The sequence below is a fragment of the Myxine glutinosa genome, chromosome 1 (genome assembly GCF_964187855.1).
Source record: "Myxine glutinosa chromosome 1, kmMyxGlut1.1, whole genome shotgun sequence".
NCBI classification, from domain to species: Eukaryota; Metazoa; Chordata; class Myxini; order Myxiniformes; family Myxinidae; genus Myxine; species Myxine glutinosa.
The window spans coordinates 107,896,931-107,902,930 of record NC_136261.1 but is presented as its reverse complement, the minus strand read 5'-3'; positions in this window follow the sequence as shown (position 1 = coordinate 107,902,930).

Sequence of the window (6,000 nt, the reverse complement as noted above, 5' to 3'; positions counted from 1 at the left end):
GAGATAATTAGTGTTAATCAAAAAGATTTGATCGTGCTCGGGCTAAAGTACCGATTTGCATCCTTTATAATTTCCACATTGGCCACCCCAGGACCACGATGTTTCCAAAAGTGGAAGATAGTAGTACGTCCTGTTGTCTTCAGTCATTTCAGACATCTCGGTCGGTATTGGAAGTAGATAGACTCGTAAAAATGAAGGAAATCCTTAAAAATCGCTATTTTTCTGAATGATGCACCTTGTTGCAGTTTTCATTATCTTGACAATAAAATGTTTACATGGTCGATACTTCTGATTCGTGATATATGTTCTAGTATATGACGGCCCCATAGAGTTGAGGCTTGGGAGATGTATATTCGCGGAGATATACGATTACCAAAATGGGGAAAATGCAAAAATGCCACTTTTTGCACCCTGCCGACCAACTTCGACAGCTCACTCTGCCTAATTGGGCCAAGATCTCGTGGAGAACTTTTGTCCGAATGTCCACCATATACGTGTCTACCAGCATCCCAAAGTTCACCTCGCACCCCTTCCTCGGAACGAAAAGTGTTTTTAGGGCCTTTTCATAGGGACTGCCCACAGCCTTTTCATGCAACGGTGTAGACGTAGTGCTGCAAATGGACAAACAGACAAACAGACAGACAAAACAAATGATCAACGTACTTGCCGGAATCTTTTCCGGCAAGTAACAAACAAACCCAAATGCAAATGCAATACTCTCTCCTCTGGCGAGGGTAAAAATTCAACCTTAAACTTGCTTCATCACCATAAGTGTATTATAGTAACTAGCAACAGTACCCACCCTACGGGTGGGGCTTCAATTAGGAGGCCCAAATGAAAAGGCAAAATATCAGAAATGGAAGGTTTTTATTTTAAACGATTTATATAAACATCCGTTAAATCACATCACACGCAAATCATCAAAATCTAAACAGTATTTGTAGAATTTCAATAAAAGCCACATCACTGTTCATATCGGTAAATAGTATTTTAGTGTTTGGAAAAACTGGAAAATTTGGAAAAACAAACAGCCTATTTTACTCCAGGGGGTCCCAGGATTACACACCCAAATTTTCGTTGCAATCGGTTCAGCCGTTTTTGCGGTACCTGGGAACAGACGGACAGACAGACGGACAGACATTTGGTGAATTATAGTAAGATTAGAAAGATCAATGGAGAAAGTAAAATAAAATCGCAAATTGAGGCAATGGACAGGGTTATTACCCCGCGAGCACCAAGCGAAAAGCAGAGTTCAGCAATTGGGTTGTTAAATTTGTTACTTGCCGGAAAATATTCCGGCAAGTATGTTGATCGGTTGGTTTGTCTGTCTGTCTGCAGCACTACGTCTGCAACGTTGCACATAGAATCGCCAAACTTTACACACATTTGTCTTGCCCTGAAATAGACTGTGCCCAATTGATGACGTCATCGGTCATGTGGTTTGGCCGCCATCTTGGAAAAACCGAAAAACTTTGCACCTCCATATCTCCAAAAGTGCAGAATAGAAAAAATTGAGACATGGCTCATTGTAAAGAACTCTCCATGGGGAATAAAATATGTTAATGATGATGTCATAGGTGCCTCAATTATGACGTCATAATTCGACAAGTACAAAACTTCATCCGATCAAGATGAAATTTCTTGAGCATAATCCAGGAATAAATTAGTTTAGAAAACAAATAATGATGACGTCGTTGGTCACGTGGTTCGGCCGCCATATTTGTCCAAAATGGCCGATTAAAAAGTACATTCCGGCAAGTCCTCGGTCTCTGATCTGTCTGTCTGTTTGTTACTTGCCGGAAAAGATTCCGGCAAGTATGTTGGTTGGTTTGTCTGTCTGTTTGTGCGCAGCACTACATCTACACCGTTGCACATAGAATCGCCATACTTTACACACATATTTGTCTTGCCCTGGAATAGACTGTGCCCAATTTTTAACTCTCCCGCACCAAGGCCTCCATTATGACGTCATAATTCGATAATTCGACAAGTACAAAACTTCATCCAATCAAGATGCAATTTCTTGAGCGCCATGTCGGCATAAACTGGTGGAAAAAAAAACAAACGATGACGTCATCAGTCACGTGGTTCGGCCGACATCTTGGAAAAACCGAAAAACTTTGCACCTCAAAATCTCCAAAAGTGCTGAATAGAAAAAATAGACGTAGCTCATTGTAAAGAACTCTCCATGGGGAATAAAATATGTTAATTGTGATGTCATAGGTGCCTCCATTATGACATCATAATTGAACAAGTAGAAAACTTCATCCGATCAAGATGAAATTTCTTGAGCATAATCGAGGAATAAATTATTTTAAAAATAAATAATGACGTCATCGGTCAAGTGGTTAGGCCGCCATATTTTTAATTCCGGCAAGTCCTCGGTCTCTGACCGATTTCTAGTCTGTCTGTCGGTCTGTCTACAGACCGCAGTTTATGAATGCAGAGCTACTTAATTTCAATTATTGAATGTTATATTTTGAGTACAAACATGAATCGAAATATGAATCAGAACACAAACCTGCAGCTAAGCAGTGCTTTGGCTCTGAATTTGGCAAATTGTACGGAATCTTGTCATGATCACGAAGAGAGAGGAATAAGGTTTTTTTGATGACATCACGAAGATGAACAGAGCGGCACAACGGTTTGTTCATTTTAAGAAGAGAAGGATTGGGAAGCCTACCCGGTTCCGAAGAGAGGCCATCCGGGGCTCTGGGTTCCACACTGCCACATCCTGCTGATACTTGCTCCCGCATGACGTTATTTTCCCGGGTGCCGCACAAACGGCTGCACCGATCGAGATTTAACGAATATTTATATAAATCGTTTAAAAGAAAAAAAGCCTTCAATTTCTGATATTTAGCCTTTTCATTTGGGCCTCCCAATTGAAGCCCCGCCCGTAGGGCAGGTACCGTTGCTAGTCGTCACAATGGAAACGTCGTCACAATGAACGTTATGCGAACGCTAATGTTATACGGGAGTACAAACCTGAGAATGCTGGAGACGAAAGCTGAAATTGGAAAAACTAAATAGCCTATTTTACTCCTGGAGATCCCAGGATTACCCACCCAAAATATCGTTGCGATTGGTTCAGCCGATTTTGCCTTCGAACAGACAGACAGAGGGACGGACATTTGGTGAATTATAGCAAGATCATGTTTTACATTTGATTTAATTTTTTTTTTTTTTTAATGCACATTTCTTTGAACACCAATTTTTTTTATTTTTTTTAATCAGTGGTAAGTGTACACACACATTTTAAAAGAAATGACAAAATTACCTTATCCGATGTACCACACACTGACAGAGTTGGTTCTGCCCACCGAAGCGGTTTCTTTGCTGTGGGTCGTGCTGGGCGGTTTACCATCCCTCTCCCAGCAGTAGTTGCAGCAGGTACATGGAACTCTCTCAAGATTAAACGATAGCACACCAACTCTTCACAAGGACACTGTGGGATCTTTAACGTGCAATAACTAATGCCGGCAGACAGGACGCCCAGTTTAATGTCCATCCGAGTTACGGCATACACATTGATGAATGACCCTGCCCGTTACAACTGGGCTGGGGTTCAAACCCAGGCTGGACATTAGAAGCATGAATGCAATAATCGAGGCCGACCTGCCAGCACAAATTACTTAAAAAGTACCATCAAAACCTGATAGTAACCTTCATCCTATGGCAACATAATTCAGCCAATCACAACCATGATCTAATCAGGTTGAAATGACGTCATGAGGAATAGATATCTGCAATATGAAAGTGAAATGTTCACGGTTTTATGGACAGATGATCGGTCGGTCAGACGGAGCTCATTTCAATGTTCCCCATCTCCGACCTTGGCAGAGGGGCAAGGTACAAAAATGCAAAAGTGTACAACTAAAAAGCCACCGACAATATCTTCAGTGTCCATACAAAGTGGTGAGACTTGAGGCTTTAATGCCTGGAATACAATTTTTCCATGAACTTTTCATTGTACGGAGCGGTTCTATCAGTAACTAAAAAGAAGCGTTGGAAGACCATCTGACAAGTGGCAATACCTTCAATTCAACACCCTCTAAGGAAATGCTCTCCCACGAGTTTCACAGTGGAAATGTGGGGCAAAGATACTGTCAAGATAGACAGGTGTTTATCACATGAAGAGTAGCGTGTCGATCACCTGTATGTGCCATGTAGGCTGTATTGAGGAGAAGGCACATAGGCTCCGTGCGACGTTAAAATGCATATTTCCACATGACGATCTGCTTCTGCTGCTGTAACGATGTCACATTAAAAAGGCCAGGTATCTCAATGACCTTCATTCATCTGTAGGCTCCTCAGAAGAGGAAGTAACAAAACAAGTTAACAACAAAAATAGAAACAAAACCACAGCATATTTAAAAAGGATTGGCATAATTTTGGATTGGGGCTCATTTGAACAGAAGTTCATGCATACAACACCATTTCCATACGAGTAGGCAGCTCTACTGTGAACCATGAGTACAAATGTCATCCTTACAACTGTTTCGCAAAAGCAAGGAAGATGGGAAGGATGAAAGGTAACTGGGTGCCAAACTTCATAAAGCACATGCCAGCAACCAACATATTGTGTTTCTGTTTAGCATTACTGCCTGAAAAATGAACTTCAATAATGAATGTTTTATTAGCTCAGCATAGCCTGGTGTTGGTTTAGCGGTTAGGGTGCCGGCTTGGGTTCCTAGGATCCTGGGTTCGAATCCAGTCGATCGTTGAATTAACACCAGGGGGGTTGACTCAGCCTGCCATCCTTCCGAGGTCGGTAAATTGAGTATCAGCTCACTGGTAATTGGAGCACTGCATCAGTGGCACAAACGTGCTTCTAGAGAAATGATGCAATCAGCAGCTACAGGCTGCATACAAAACAACAACATAAGCTCACCTGGAACAGTTCCGAGGAGCTTATGTGATGGCGCGTCGTCGTTCTGTAAACACTTGCATCTTCTTCTCCAAAACTGGTGGTGGGATTGTGACCAAACATGGCAAAAATGATATTTGGTATGTTGCAACTCAAGTTTGTTAAAGGCATTAAAAAAAGTCTGGGTCTACCGAGGGTCAAAGTGAATCCAGGTTTCACCCCTCAAAATAGGAATTTGCTTTATCCTCTGAAACTACAAACACTATTTCGATGAAACTTGACCACAACCTTCATCACCTGTGATGCACCAAATATTGTTCGCGGCAGCAAAAAAAATAAAAAAATAAAAGGGGCCCAAAAGGGGTCTAGCGGGGGTTGCCCCCCAACATAGGTATTTGCTCTCTGAAACTACACACGTATTCCGATGAAACTTGAACACAACCTTCATCACCTATGATACATCCGCTTGTTCATGGCCAAAAAAAAACAAACAAAAAAAAAAAAACAGGGTTTAAGGTGGTGTGTTGGGGGAAGGGGAGGGTTGACCCCTAAAATAGGTATTTGCTCCCTTCTCTGAAACTACACAATTTTGATGAAACCATCACCCATGATGTACCAGTTTGTTCACGGATTTTTTAATTTTTTAAATCGGGCTGCAAGGGGTCGACAGGGGTGGGTGGGGGGTTTCACCCCAAAATAGGTATTTTTTGTTTAAAGCCTTATGATTATATTAGTATGATGCTGCCCTGTCTTCCAGCATCCATTTAAATAGTTTTAAAATACCGTGATTTGTTTAAAATACCTTTAGGCGGTGTAGTATACTGCTATATTCTACCAGCTGAGCGCCCAGGGGTATTGCCCCTATTTTTATAGAAAAGGAGGAAGTACACCTATCGGAAGAGAATAAATTATTTAAACGAAGTAGTAATTGGTAAGCAGAATCTCGTGAATAATCATGGACTGCATCAGATGCACGATTTGACGAGGTAAACCCTTCGGGAATTGTGAGAATCAAACCATCACGTCGCTCTTCCATGAGCTTCGATCTTTTTTTTTTTTTTTTTGTATACTGAATCGAGGCTCGTGAAAGAGCTGACATTTATTTCACAAACAAATCAACCAGACAAACA